Consider the following 16,476-nt stretch of genomic DNA (forward strand, 5'->3'; position numbering starts at 1 on the left):
TTCATACATGACTAAAACCAGAAAGGGACATTACAGTATTGTGGAACATTTTACTACAGTTTCAAATCTTCTTGGGATACAAAAATCAATGAAGCTAAAACAAAGGCAATAGCAGCAAATTATGTACCCCCAAACAAACTGGTCCAACAATATCCATATTTATGGGGCCATGAGAAAATGAAGTATTTAGGGGTACGGATGAGAAATGGCTCTGTTGTGGCAGCTAAGGATATGTGGGAAGAGACTAAACAGAAGATAATACACACATTGAGAAACTGGAAGCTTTGTTATATGTCTTAAACACAGGTCAGGCATATGTCTATCAACCAGAGGAGAAACTGTGGATAGTAATTAAAAAAAGAGTTGAAGGATTTTTATCTGGGAAGGGAAGACAACAAGGGTCAAGTGGGAGAAGCTGATTCTTCCAATAGAATAAGGCAGACTAAGATTACCCAATTTGAGGCAGTATATTAGAGCAAGACAGTTAAGGCTCTTATACATAACACAAGCAGAAAACTACAATTCAAAGTGGAAAGGGGTAATGATGATATGGTGGGAAGCTCAAGAAATAAGGAGAGATTGGGATTTTAGATGCAGACTGTTAAGGAGAACAACAAAAATCATACAGAGCATTATATTCATAAAATATCATGGAATACTCTAAGAACTAAACCATCACGAGAATGGAGAAAAGAGATTCTGTCGATAGGCATAACTGTGATTAGGGATACAGATAATGGCAAGAGGAGCTGGAATTTATTAGAGAAAACTGGCAAAAGAACCAAGGTATTAGGTGCAAATAACTAGAAAGGGAAAGGTAATAGAACGGGAAGAGGCCACAAATTTATTTGGACTGCAGGTTAGAGATTACCTTCCCTGTCAAGGATTGATATCAGACTATAGGCAAAGAGGAAGAAATAGGGGGGTCCTAAATGAAACACCAGCACTGGTAGAGTTTATAATAGAATCTAGAACAGAATCTGCCATTAAAAAAGGATAAATTAGTAGAGCATATAAAATATTGCAGGATAATTATAAGAATCAGTCAGAGAAGCTAAAAAGGATTGGGAAGAGAGACTGGATAAGCAATTCACAAAGAGACAATGGGGGATATATGTATATCTCCCAAATATGCAACAGTCTAGAACATTTAGGATCTTTGCCGGGAAGTGTTTGCATAGGTATTTTTATACCCAAAGTAGACTCCAAAGAATTTTTTCTCAATTGAATAGCAAATGTTGGAGGTGCAACAGGCAAGAAAGAGGTAGCTGCGGACATATTTTTGTGAGTGTAATGAGCTGGCCGACTTTAGGGATTCCCTGTGAACCACTTTGTCTGAGATGCTGGGTGGGCAGACTGGGTTGACTGGGGAGATGATTTTTTTTTTTTAGATATGATATAAAATCGGAATTCCCTAAACATAGTAAAGCCTTGCTGAGTCTAATTATGGTGGCTGCCAAAAAAGCAATTACTAGAAAATGGAAATCAAAGTCTAAACCAACTTTACTAGAAGAAGTGGATATAGTAACAGAGATTAAACAACTGGAATTGAGGTCTTTAGAAATGGACGGAACAAACTACATAGAAAAAATGGGAATTGTGGGAACAATATATGCAGAGAAGGAACGAGGTTTAAGAGGCAGGATTTGCATGAGCCATATAATGCTTCATTGACAATGATTGGACAGATTATAAGTGATGTATAATGTTTGCAACTACAGTTGTTTCAGTGGTGTCTGGGATGTATAATGTTTGCAACTAAAGTGGTGTCAATGTTTGTTTTTCATTTATATAAATGTAAGATTCCCTATGCCATACATGATAATTTAATTAAGATGGATATTAAAAAACCCTCCCTTGGAGCCTGCATTATAAATTTCCTTAAAGTTCTTGTTCTGGAAAATGGTGCATGGATATTCCCCTAACTAGAAGAGTTTCTGAGATCTTCTGTACTGAAATGCTTGTAATGCTTGTATGTTCTTTCATAGGGACAGAGTGGTATTAACTACAAAGCATCCTTTATACCAGTAAGTATGTCAGCTGTTTGACTTAACTAAAAAAAAAAAATACAGCTTTGCTCCTTTCATTTCCATCTGCATACTCATTGATAAGTGGTTTTGACATGGTATGGATCCCAGGAGACAGCTCTTTGCTTACATCTCCAGAACAAAATATTTAGGTTTTCTGATCAACTTGTCAGTCCGTTGCACATAGCAAGTTGTGGACTTTAGTAAGCAAATAAACTGTGCCATAGGGATATGCTGGTTGTGTAAGTTTTGTTATGATTCTGTTATACCACTGGCTGATATCTGTAAAACAGACACAGTATACGCCTATGAATCCATGAACCAACACTGTCTGTAGACTGCACCATTAACAAGGACTGCAAACCAAATCACATTTTTAAGGCCATAAATAGTACTGACACAGTAGTCATTAAAGGAATTTTAGCTAAGGGATGTTCTCTGGTTTTTCCAGTCATAGCTTAGTATTTTGCTTAAGTTAAAAGTATTGTGCTACAGTTGTATGAAGTATTCCGCATACCAGCAGGCGTCTATATCTTGGTTACGCGTTGCATTCATTTTCTTTTCTTAAATGGTTAAAGGCTTATAGTGCCTGCATATCTAAACTGCTTCTTACTGAAATTGGTACACCTTGTTTGCTGTAACATAGACTAGATCCAGGCCTGCTGAATCTAGCTTTGTTTGTATAACTTGAACATTAATCCAGGCATTCTTTAAAGTATTCAATTGTATTTATTACTGCTTGGTAGTAACTTGATTAAAGTGTAGCTATCATACGAAGTCTTTTGGATTATGCACTTGGGCTTCAGACCAGTTGTTTTACATTAGGAAGGTTTGTGACCTGCACTGTGGTGGCAGGACAGGTAGCTTACATCCTTCTAAGTTGGGAACTGCTGATTGAGGGCTCAGTGTCTGTTATTCTAAAAGTGTATTAGTTCTGGTTTAAGCACTTGCGCTTCAGGCCAGTTATTTTACATTAAGAGGGTTCGTGGTCTGCACTCTTGTGGGAGGAGAGGCTGGACTCTGCCCTTCTCAGCTGGGAATTTCTGGTTAAAGGCTTATAGTGCCTGTATATTTGAACTGCTTCTTACTGAAATTGGTACACCTTGTTTGCTGTAGCATAGACTAGATCCAGGCCTGCTGAATCTAGCTTTGTATTCTTGTTGTTTGTTTGCTTGTTATTTCCCTGAAACGCTAATTCCACCTAAAACATGGCTTTTCAGCACTTCTGTGGATCCCTAGTGATATCTGCATTGCTTACTATACTTATTTCCTTGTTTCACTTGAAAAAAAGTTACTGTTTGTCGTTTTTGCATTTAAGTTACCTGTAACACATTGCATTTAAGTTACCTGGCACTTGTTCACTAAAGCAATTATATAAGTCAGCACTAAAAAAATTAAAAGCACTACACCCTCACAAACTCCCCTTGAGTACCTTGTTCCCCATTGGTCCTTTTTTTCAATTATAAAGGAATTCCCAATACTATTCTAGCATGTCCAAAGGTCAGTTGTCAATCTCCTCTCCGGTCCAGCTGTTGAATCTGGGAATCTTGAGGCAATGTTACAACTGCCTCATGTACACAGACAACCCTCTCCTCCTCCCAACAAATTCCAACACATGTGAGAGATGCAACCATATAGCCAAACTGGAGGCTAAGCTCTCTCAACTCAGTAATGGCGTAACCAGTCAGGAGGAGAAGGAAACCACACTCACTACAATTCCAGTCTCACATAGACCTACCACGACAGCAAACCAAACACACAAAAACATACTCTGAGGCTCTAAATAAAAATCTGCCTAAGCAGCAGAGACCTCCAAAGCAGACACCCAAGCAACCGCTACCCCAAAACAAAACACGTGCAACACATAGCTCACAAAGCCAGTGTTCTGAACAGTCACAGCCCTTAAGGCTAAATAACACATCTGATACCCTTGTAATAGGTGACTCTATCGTCAGGCACACTGACGTCCCACTCACCAGGCTGAACAAGGAGAAGGTCACAGTGAGCTGCCTGTCGGGCGCTAGGATCCACCACATAACACAAGCACTCAGGTCACTCCAAGGCAAGTACAAATATGACTCAGTCATTGTCCATGCTGGTGTGAATGACCTGAGACGTACCTCCCTGGACTACATGAAAAGAGACAGAGGAGCTCTCTGAGCATGTAGCCCAGGCCAGTATGACCCTGACCTTGAGTAGCATCTTACCCTCACCAAGAATGATGCCACAATATGAAGACAAGATGATCAATTTCAACAATTGATTTAAGTATTGGTGTCATTCAAAGGGGATCCAATGCCTGTCAGCCTGGGGTGACATGCTCGACAAGCCACGATGCTTCGCTAGGGACGGCTTGCACCTGTCACCCCTGGGCTTTCGGATTTTGGCAAAGGCTCTTGCTACCCCCATAGTGCCTTTTTTAGGCAAGGCTCAAAAGACAAACCCACCTCCATAGGTATCACAAGGGATAAGAAACTAAGAGTAATGCTACTCAATGCCAGAAGTCTAAACCTCAAGATGCACGCACTCGAAACTCCCCTTAGCATGGAGAACATCGATATCTGTGCAGTAACAGAAACCTGGTTCAAGGCTCCCGAGAGCACCCCAGCACTACCTGGTTATACCTCATACCATGCTTTTCGGCCCCAAAACTTGGACCGAACCACAAAAGGAGGGGGAGTATCAATATTCGTCAAAGATACCCACACCTCCAGGTTGGTGGCACAGCACGAAGCATCAGAGACTATCCATGTGCAACTAACAGTGGGTAAAACTGCCATCCAGTTTATAGCCTACTACAGACCACCCTCCCAAACCCAGGAACCCCACTCGGCCTTCCTGAGAACACTGGAAAATATGAAGGTCTCTCCAAACACCATTATATTGGGCGACTTCAACTACCCAAACATAGACTGGAAGCATTACTCTAGCTCCAACACCCTAGCCCAAAGGTTCCTAGAATTTATAAACTCAAATGCTATGGAACAACTTGTTACCACTCCCACAAGAGGAGAAAACATACTGGACCTGATCATCACCAACATGGGGACTCTATGCTCCAGACCAGAAGTGTATCCCTGACTGGTAAGATCAGACCATAAATTAATCTCACTGGATATTCACATCCCGACCCCACCCCCTGCCCAGAAAACCACAGTGAAAAACTTCTGTAAAGCAAATTTCACACTCCTCAAAACCGAGGTGGAATCCTTCAAAGCCCCCGGGCCTGTGGAAAATACGGCCGAGAATGCAGAATCCTTTATAAATACATTCTGTGAACACCCTCAGGAATGCATGGATCATGCAATTCCAAATAAAACCAAGACCCAATCCTCCAGAGGCAGATGTCCCATCTGGTGCACCCCAGCCATAAACAAACTATACAATAGAAGGAGGAAGCTACTACATGATAGAGCAAAATCCCAAAAAGGGAAGGCATCTCTGATCAGTATTAGCAAAAAACTATGGGCACTCATAAAATCGTCTAAAGCCAACTTCTAGAGAAAAATTGCACAGGACACTAAGGATAATCACAAGGCTTTCTTTAGTTATGTTAGGAACCTGGGTGAGAATTCCCAGATATGCTCAGAATTAGTCCAAAATGACATAAAATCCACCGAACCCACAGACATTGCCAACATCCAGGTTCAGCACAAACTCCCCCCCCCCCCTCCCCACCAAAAGGGCAAATATCTATCCCAGCAGAGTGCTGCCCTCCTGACATCTCAGATGCTCAGGTAAGAGCCGCCCTCTCCAAAGCAAAAAACACAGCATCAGTGGGACCAGACGGTGTCCCGGGCTGCATCCTACATGAACTCCAAGAATAGCCAAACCCAAACATAAAACTACTGTTCAATCTCAGCCTTACTACAGGATATGTACCCAAAGAGTGGCGTACAGCAACAGTGGTCCCTCTCCACAAAGGTGGTACCTCAACAGATCCTGGAAACTATCGCCCCATAAGCCTGACTAGCTTGGTCTGCAAAGCTATGGAAAGGATCATCATGAACCTCATAAATAAAGATATTGGGGACCTACAGACACTGGATTCTACCCAGTTCGGCTTTGTTAAGGGCAGATCCTGCCTCTTAAATCTGGTCGATTTCTTTGAAACAGTCACCAAGGCCATTGACGAGGGGAAGGTGGTCCACACAGCCTACCTGGACCTCGCAAAAGCCTTCGATACAATACCCCACTCGGGCATTATAGATAAGCTCACCAGCTTAAATATAAACCCCTATGTCACTAGATGGGTTGCAAACTGGCTCAAGGACAGAACCCACATGGTTAGAATTGCTGGAGCCATGTCAGACTCCAAACCAGTTACAAGTGGCATCCCACAAGGCTCAGTCCTGGGACCTCTCTTGTTTGGTATATATTTCTCGGAGGTACAGGCCAACACGGAAGGACTGTGGCTGACCAAGTTTGCAGATGACTGCAAACTGGGTGCCATAATCGACTCTCCAGCCGACACAAGCATCCTCCAAAAGGGCCTCATAGAAACAGACAACTGGTGCCAGAGCCATGGCCTCAAGCTAAACGCCAAAAAGTGTATAGTCATCCCCTTTGGCAAAAACAAAGTGCCCACAAATTACCACATAGGTGGTAATCCATTAGGTACAGAAGAAGTAATTAGGGACTTGGGGACCCAAGTTGATAGCAATCTCTCATTTGACAATCACGTGGCCAAAGTGGTTAGAAAAATATTTTATATAGCCCACCTAATCAAGAAGGGATTCACATCTAGATCAGGGGAGGTCATCGTGCCTCTTTACTCATCCCTCATCAGGCCCCATAATTGAGTACAATGCCCCTTTTGGGATGTACCTTACCAGACACCTGCAGCAACTGGAAAGACCCCAAAAGTACCTCACCAAGAGGATCAAAGGGCTCAAACAGATGCCATATGCTGCCCGGTTAAAGAAACTCCAGCTCTACTCAGTGACATACCGCCTGTTCAGAGGCGATCTGTGCCTGACGTATAAAGCCATGTCCAACCCAGAATTAATGGACATGCTGCACCTCAGAAAATCCAAATCCCATCGAGCTACGCTCGAGAGACTTGAACCTCAGCACTGAAATAAATAGGACATGCTGGAGGGACAGATTCATAACCCAGGGCTCCCTTCACTCTGGAATAAAATCCCAGTCCAGGTTAGGCAGAGTCCCTCATTGACTCTCTTCAAGAGGAATCTTGATGAGTGGATGGGAGATCGTAGGTTTACCCCGGGTATCACTTCTGTGTCACTGTTAGACAGAGGCACAGTATACTAACCTCGAAAAAGGGCATAGCAAAATTAATTTAAAATGGGTGGCGAAAGCCAAACACACTCTGGCTAGGCTTATAAATGCCCTAGGGCAGATAGCCTAGTATCAACCTATGAACTGGTTTATATCATTAAGTCCTGTGGCAGTGCTGCATAACTCGATCGGTGCTGTAGGAGAACTGTGCTTAATCATTTTATAACCTTATGCAGTAAGCTGGACAGAAGAGTGGCAACTTATGCATTTACTATGTTATGTAAAGGTTGAAGGTACTGGTCAGGCCTTCTTGCTTGACTTTACTTGTTGCATTTGGTATTATATACTTGAGAAACTTGATGTTACTACTGTGGCAGTTTGATCATTTTTGCTGAGAGAGTAAGAGAGAGCTTTACAATTTTATCACTTCTGGTCAGGGTGAGTGGAAATGACTAACTTAATTAGACAAAGTAGACTTCACATGCTAGCCCCCTGTCTTGCTTTAAAATTGTATTTATTCATTTATTTTTATTTTATAAACATATTTATGAAATCACAACTAAAACTATAGCTCATTAATGTAAAGAAAACAAGCTATAGTAGCATTAGTTAGGTGACATAAACATAGCTTCATTTCAGATAGTTTACTGTCTACTACTTTGTAAAAAAATGACCCTGAACTGTCTTCAGGAGGGTGACTTTTAAATAAAATAAGTTGAAATCTGAGAAGACATTCATGCTGACTGCATCATATAATTCTACTGCTTTGATGTCTAACAGTTAGCACAGGAGAATAAATCTCTGATTTGTTAAGGACTTTCTTCTTGTTTCAAGGATACAGAGTTTGATTCTTTCCAAATTTGTTTTTCTACCTTGAGTAAGTCACTTAATCAGGCAGTGCTTTGGGGCAATTGGAATTTTGAGATTTGTACTGCATGCTTAGTAGCTTCCTGTGAACCTGTGAGAAAAAGACTTTTACAGCAGCTGTGATATTGTTCTACCGCTGTTTATAATGTGGATTCAACTGTTGATATGCCTAATTATAGTGCTCTTGGCTCCACTTGCATATACTTGGTCTGTTGCTTGTTAAATGCAACCTTTCCGGTTTATCTGTTTTTTTAAATGTATGCATTTCTTCACTTGCTCTCTGGTAACTCCTGAGCTATGGCTAAAATAAATGCTGATGGATCATCTCACTGCCCCAGTTAATCTACAACTCGTGTTCTTCTGTGTGATAAATATATTTAATTTTTTACACAACTTTTCAAGAGGAGCAAAATATTGTCTGATAAAAAGTACCTCACAAAGAGAATCCTAGGCCTTAAACACTTATCTTATATGGACAGACTCAAAAAACGCCAACTATTCTCTGTCTTATATCACCTATTTAGAGACAATCTCTGCTTGACTTACAAAGCCATGTCTGACCCAGCTCTGTTAGAAATACTACATCTAAAGAAATCCCAATCCCTCCACACCACACACTCCATAGACCAAAACCTCATTACCACAATCAACAGAACATGCTGGAGGGACAGGTTCATAACCCAGAGACCGCCCATGCTCTGGAATAGACTTCCCATCCATACGTGTCAAACAGAGCACCTCAGTGGCCCTCTTCACGAGAAATCTTGATGAGTGCATGGAAAATAGAAAATTCACCCCGGAGATCACTCCAGTGGCTCTACTCGACAGAGGCACTGGAAACTAAGGTGGGGTGGCACAATGCCAGGGTAATCATATGGGCTAGGCTTGTAAAGGCTCCAGGGCCATTAGCCTAGTTCCCACATATGAACCTATGATAGACATTTCATTTTTCAAGTTGATAAGCTCAACACAATTGTTTGTGTTAATATTCTGTAAATTTTCATTGTGTGTTGTTTATCTCATTGTTCTTTTTCTTTATATGTATTTTTTGTGCTTCCTTACAATTTAAAATCTCTTCAATAAAAGTATTTGGGAAAAAAATTAATATTTACTTACTAAAAGTGTTACATTTATTCATTCTCTGATTACCCATAACGCATTTTAGGGTTGTGAGAACCAAAGCCTATCCTGCACTCCAGAGGGTGCAGGACAAAGAAATCAATCCAAAATGGGGCACCTGCCCATTGCATCACACACATGCACGCACACACATGCACGCACACACATGCACACACACACACGCACACACACACACACACACACACACACACACACACACACACACACACACACACACACACACACACACACACACACACACACACACGCTCACACGCTCGCCCGCACACAGATTTACACACTTATATTTCTAGGCAATATGGAAGATTGGCAGTTCAACTGCAGCAAGATTTTGTGATGTCAGAAGAAACTGTATCTGTTAAAAATCCATAAAAAAATAGGAAGTATGTTCAAACCCCACCTAGAAACCCCCAACCAAAAACTGAACTGGAGACCCTATCCCTGTGAGGTAGGAGTGTTAATTGCTGCACTGCTGTTATGGGTGTTTCTTATTCCCTGTAAGCTTCTTGTTTGAAGGGTGAAGATGCCTAGCCTAGTCTTGCCTGTAGTATGCACTATTTGATACCAAAAGAACTAAAGTATGTCAGGTGTTACCCTTTATGTGGAGGTTGGTGGAGAGTTTGCTTGACTTAACTTTGTTATCTAGACACCATTGTTAGAATACTGCTATAAAATTTTTCCTCTCTCTCTCTCTCTCTCTCTCTCTCTCTCTCTGTCAAAAATGTTCTGTTTTAGTGAGTACCTCACACATCTGCAAAATCACTTTGTTTTATTTATCCTTTAATGTAGCTAAAGCCCTTTTGAAGATATTACGAGTTGCTGCTGAGTTTTATTAAAAGTTTAAGCCTGGTCACAGTGGGAATGGTAGTTGATTGTTTTGATAGGAGAATTACTCTTGATTACACTATGTGCTTGAAGAGCAGGATTTATGTACATTTTATTAGCTGACTAATGTATGACCAGCAAAGACAGGGTTTAGTTTATTGAAGAAATGGCCGTCCCACATGTTACCATAACATAAGAAACTTAACCAGCCCTCATGAGAAATGTTTTTTATGATTATAGAGTAGTCAGATACATCAGGTGTAGGAGTTCTAACTCAAAAAGCAGGTGCCTGGTAAAAAAATAATCAATGTAATATGAAAATCATACCACTGTTACCATAGAAGGAGCTTATCTTTAGAACAGCAGGCCATTTCATGTTACCAGGGCTTAGATTAATTCCATTATGTTCCATTGTGTTTGCTGTTACACATGCTATTCATCATCTCTGTGTTATTATTGTATATAGCACAGGTTTATGCAGAATAGTTGTAAAAGGAATAAGCCGCGACAATTTTCTCAAAAAAGAAACTCAATAATAATAATAATTGGTGGAGAATGAAGCTAGATTTGTGAGGCTTAGTGGGTGAATTCTGATTAATTCTTATTTTTGCAGTTCTGATTGAGTGAAATAAGTTGCATTAGTGTTGATTAATCTATGCAGAGCATCACACTGTTACGATTAAGTCTTCCTTTTATCTAGAAAAAAATATTTGTAGGTGTCTTGCCTTGATGTGCATTCAGGAGTATCAAACCTTAACCCTTTTGAGACATATTTTATGGTGCCTGTTATCTCAACTGCAATGCTACTTAGTTTTTGAATAAGACTTCATGTAGTCTTTGAACACTGAACAAGAGAAGTTTGGTTTTATTTGCGATGTTGAACAGAGTGCATTCTGTGTTGTCTCCTTAAATCACCTCTATTTTTGCAAAGCATGCTGTCTGTAAGACTAGAAGGGAGGACAGGTCAGTTTAGGAAGCAAAGAGTTTTAGATGTTTAAAAAATAGATTTCTAAATGTACTGAATTTATTGGTCACCGAGTAGTCAAAATAAGGAGCTGGTAACAAAACCAGAAATTAAAGGTTATCACTGCGTGTCCTTCCCACTGAAGAAAGTAAGCTATACCTTTCAACAGATGTAGGATACTGAGTAGTGCCATGACAGAATTATGAAAAATGTTTCACACTTTTCAAGCCAAAGATCTCAGTAAATCTATACCAGCTGCCCATGACCAGTGTCTGTACTTTAGTAGGGCCACCAACTGGGCAAGCTATTTTGTGGTATAAAAAGCATTTTGAGTAGAAGGCCATACATAATAAAGCCAGCCAGTAGCTTCCCCAGAGTCTGACGTTTGATCTTCTGTGTTCATCAGAGAATTGATTATACTTCAAACTGTGTGAGACAGACAGCATCTTTTATTATTTCATATCCTCTCTGCACAATATATTCTGACAGTGGGGTGAGTGCCAGGGCTAGATGAGCCTAAATTCATTCTTCAGAAGGTTTTTCCAGCAGATCCATAAGTCTTTCACAAACCATGGCAGGAGGGTCCTAATAGTGCTTACTTCTGTTGCTGTTAATTAGATGAAAACAACGAGAAACTGCCACATGTGTAGCTAGGCATGGCACTGAGGAATGTAGGTATATCCTTTTAATCTGAGGATGGTACATACTGTAGTTGCATCAAGGTTATCAATAACTGTGTCATCTTGTAGCCCTTCATTTATGTACAACAGTGTGGGCTCACTACAGAAAAAAATGTTTTTCATGAAGTCATCTTCTCTTGCTTATGTTGTTCAGCAAAAAGCATGCTTTGTTCATTACCTGTGACTATAAAGAACTTTATGTGTGAAGGGTGGAGTTGTATGGTAAGATGTGAAATGGTAGGAATTCTTCCACAGATACAAGGAACCATTGTTTTGTTGTTGTGCATGCAACTCATACTGCCTTCATCAATCAATTACTGTTTGACTTGAAGATAAAAAAAACTTGCTGTAAACACCGAGGAAAAAAGTCTGTGATTTTACAGTACAGCACTGAAGGATCTTATTAAAAAAGCAGCAAACTAGAGGAGAACAATGACTGCTGATTATGTTTTCAGAGGGCAAGCCCCTTGCTCCTCACCAGTATGGGAGCTGCATTTCCACACTCCAGCTATTTATATTTACCAACTCTGAGATCACCATTCATCAGGGAAAAGGGCATAGTCCGAAAAACAACACTCACACACATAGCAGGTCCCTGTATTTGCACATTCAATTTCACACTTATAAATCTCAGAATTTGAAACTATTATCTTTACACTATATCCAGAATGTAATGGAAGACATGGATTTCAATCAGAATGTCCACAAATACTACAAAAAGTCAGCCTAGGTACTGTGCGTTTAGAAGTAGAAAAACAACTATTAGGCATGTAGACAGAATACAGATCTTTTAATAAAAATTTCCTACAAAATTAGCATCTAGCTTTTATCTGAAAGATTCACAAACCCTTTGATGTTCATCATATTGATCACTGCTTCAGTAGCCTTGGCTATAGGGATTATATTCTGTCAAGAATATAACAGCCGGTCAGCTTCTAAATCTTCAGGGCACCTTCCACACATCCAAACCATCAGTTATTTTGATCTGAGCTTACTAAAAAGAGAGGTTTGGGTGTCAAGCCCTTCAGAGCTTTCCTGCCACTGAAGCGTATGCTTCTCTGCGGTTTTCAAGGAACGATGGCCAGCTTGTGCTGTTCCTTTGCTCGGCAGATAAATTTCACTGGGGGAAAAACTTCCATTATAAAATTATGTTTGATAACATCTTCCTGTTCAGGAAACTTATTTTAAAGCTAGAAGTTAGTGTTTCAATGGACTGTTACAAGACTGTATTGTACTTTAAAATGAGAGGACTCTTTTTTTCTGTTAGTTTTTTTTAAAAAAAAATTTCTGTAGAGAAATTGAGTTTATTTTACTTTTTGTGCATGGGTAAGTGTTTTAAAGCAGTTTTTACTATGTGTTTCTATGAAAAAGAATGAATCTTAATTACTTTAATTTTCACCTCCTTTTGCTGTATGTTTTCTCAAGGGAAAGAGGCACTACTCGTAGCTTAACTATGAAACAATTTGTTGTTCCCAGATGATGTTGGTCCTTTATCCAGCAACAGAAAGAAAAAGTTAAGCAAACAGCCTTTGCCAGCACAGCAAGCTAGCAATTTGCTTCAGCTGCATGTGGTTGACACTGCTATGGCCATTAGTTGTACAGCAGACCACTCATCTTTTACCCCAGATTCCTCTGGTGTAGCACCTACTGCCTGTATGGAGCAGGGGTTATCCACGTCCTCTGTGGCTGTTTGGGTCCCCTCAGTGAGCAAGGAAAAAGCACTTTTGTCATTTCTGGGAGAGGGAATAGGAAAGGTTTACCTGGTTGTCAGAATGTTGTGGCCACCCCTGGGGAAGCTGCTACTGCAATTAATAACGCAGGTGGTCTCATTTTTCATGTCAAAAACAAACGGGAAACTAAACATTTATCTACTCCTTGTTACAATAGGAGATACTGCCAGCCTAGCTATCTGGAATTTTGTAAATAATTATATGTCATTTGTAAATATCAACATGATTCATATGCTTGTGTTACAAATGTATTAGGACTGTATGTTATGTGTATATCAAACTGCTGGCACAGAAGTGTGTGTTGAAAAGGGTTGTAAAGTACTGAGCTTTAAAAATGTATCCACAGTGTATCCTACTGGAACAGAACAGAAATGTACATACACTATTGTAGCTGTTTAGATGTATCTATTTTAAAAATGGAAACTGGAGCACAGGAGGTTAATTTCAGAAAAATAGCTGAAAATTTTAATTACTTTATGACCATGTTATAAAAGGATGTTATCTTTCAGTTTCAATGCAGTAACAGATACAGTGTTTAGAACTAGAGGTTCTCTGCAATGTCTTGCAAGTGTTTTTATTGTTTTATGACTTCCAGTAAGTACCAAGATTTGAGGAAAAGCCCTTGTTTATGTATTTTTCCAGGTCATTGCTAAATGCTACCAGCTGCACCAGTGGTTGTTTGCCTGGGATAGAGTCAGATGACAAGAAGTGATGTCATCCTACAAGCTATCCCAGTAGTAATATGTGAGATATTAAGAACTCTCTGAGAGAGACTGAGTATTCTGTATTTTTCTTTGACCTGACAACATCAGCTGGAAGACCCACTCACCATATCTACCTTGTTTGCTCTGTAAGTAGGTTAACTAGGGTGTAGTAATTCTCTTAGATTCAGTCAGGAATGTAGGGAAGTATGGTTTAGATGTTTTCTTTCTTTATTTGAGACTGTCCTGCAATGTTGTTTTAAATATTTCCTTTGAACTCTGTTACTGTGATCATATACTCGGTGTTTTCTTGTTCTTTTATTATTTATTATTAAATATATTTAAATATTTTATTGTGGCTGATATTTGTGAGACATATTTAAGTTTTGGGAGTACTTGCATATCTATTTGTTGACACTGTGGGCCACTCCTAATAGCCTTGCTCTTGGTCAAACTACCATTTGTATTGATAGTAACATTACACAGTAAGATTGGACATCCTTTGTTAAGGGTCTTAAAGTAGCTGATAAGGACGCTGCTGGTGGTAGTAATAACTACCTTATAGTCTGGGCAGAAGGGGCATAGCTAGCAAACCTGTGCCACCCTTTCCCAGGTGTGTGTGTATGTGTATAAATCAAACCTCAAAGAGTGTGTGTGTGCGCGTGTTTCTGTCTCTGTCTGTGTGTGTGTGTGTGTGTGTGTGTGTGTGTGTGTGTGTGTGTGTGTGTGTGTGTGTGTGTGTGTGTGAGTGTCAGCTACTTGGGCAGGGACACAATGTACTGGTTGTACAGAGAGGGTGCAGGAGGTCTTGGCTTGGCCACTCAGCTGAGATCTCAACCATATAGCTGTGCCAGTGAGGAGTCTTACTGGGGATCTGGAGAAAGAAGGAGAAACCAGCCCTGGACTGACTGTGGTCTTTGTGTGCTCTTAAGGGAAATTGCACTTGATGCAGAGAGCTGCATCTGGAAATACTGTGTGTGTACCTGTCATCCCCCCAATGTACATGCCACACTGGTGCTAGTGGTGAGGATTGAGTCTCTCTGATTACTTTTGCCAGTGGTGGGGCATTACACTCCTTATCAAATCTCTTTGGACATGAGTAATTTACTGGTTCTGGCATGGATTTTAATTCTAGCTGATGATCCTTTTTATAAAGTAGCTCCTGGTAAAAGAAAGAGGGATAACTCATTTCCAGAAGATAATCACAATTCTGAATCTGATCAGAAAGATAAATGGACAGATACAGTTTTTTTTTACTTGGATTTCGGATTCAGACTCGGAGGATAGCTCAGTTTCTGATTCTCTCTGTGGGGATTTTTCTTTCTCTGAGACTATTTCCAGAATGTGCCAGTGTTTTCACTGACAGAACACTGAGGTTTCTCTGTCCCTCAGAAAATACCATGAGCTATTACAGAAGGAATTTCTAGAACCTTCACCTATTCCTGCAGTTCTGTCAGTTTTGGAGGATGTGTATGTGTTACTGCCTATAGATTTCTTGACAGTCAGCCAGCTGCCCAAAATAGTAGATAGGATGTACAAAGTTTGTCAGCCTTTTACGTTTTTATATACTCCTTCCAAACTGACCCAGCAGCTGTAGTTTAATTAATCCTACTGCTGATAAACCTTTAGTTAAATCCAATAATTGTCTTTCTGATAAGGATGGGACGGTTATTATTGATAAGTGTGGGGAAAAAGGGTATGCTTTGATAATTCTGATAGTTAGAAATTTGAATTGTCAGGCTCACATGTTAAAGTTTGTTGTGATTAATTGTGAAAGTATGAGGAATGTTTTACATAGTTTATTGTATAAGTCACTATTCATTGTTTATACTGTGTATGACTTAGTTGCTACTTCTTCCAGTGCTATGGCCACTGGTGTTGTTTTGAGAAGATTTGCCTGGCTGCTTTCTCAGCTTCTCCCAGATGATGTTAAAAATTAGATTATTTCTATTTGGTGCCAAAAACATAACTAGCACTCATTCAGATCTAGTTGTTCTCTGGTTTTACAATATTTGTGTGAGTTACTATCCTATGGCCTTTCTTACTCCTTGTTCATGTTCATTTAATGGCCATTTCAGCATTTCTATCCATAGACCCTCCTCTTTCAATGCATTCTCATGTCAAAATGTTTTTGAAAAAGGGTTTGCATAAGGGGCCACTGCTGCAGTAGCTGCTGCCTCACTCCAACCCCTGTATTTTTTGATGTGTCATTTATGCCAGGGTGTAAATTCTTATTTGTGTTCCTACCATTGTCCTTTCAGGGCTCAGCTTCCCCCTCTCTCTCTCTCTCTCACTTTCTCT

The 16,476-nt window shown here is 40.1% G+C and overlaps 1 protein-coding gene across 2 annotated transcripts in view; it reads left to right on the forward strand.

Moving 5' to 3' along the window:
* Positions 1-16,476, forward strand: part of PACRG (parkin coregulated) — a 1,708,327-nt gene that overhangs the window by 246,479 nt on the left and 1,445,372 nt on the right. The gene's annotated exons all lie outside the window — the stretch shown is intronic.

The sequence above is a fragment of the Protopterus annectens genome, chromosome 1.part1 (genome assembly GCF_019279795.1).
Source record: "Protopterus annectens isolate FY-2018-M chromosome 1.part1, PAN1.0, whole genome shotgun sequence".
NCBI classification, from domain to species: domain Eukaryota; kingdom Metazoa; phylum Chordata; order Ceratodontiformes; family Protopteridae; genus Protopterus; species Protopterus annectens.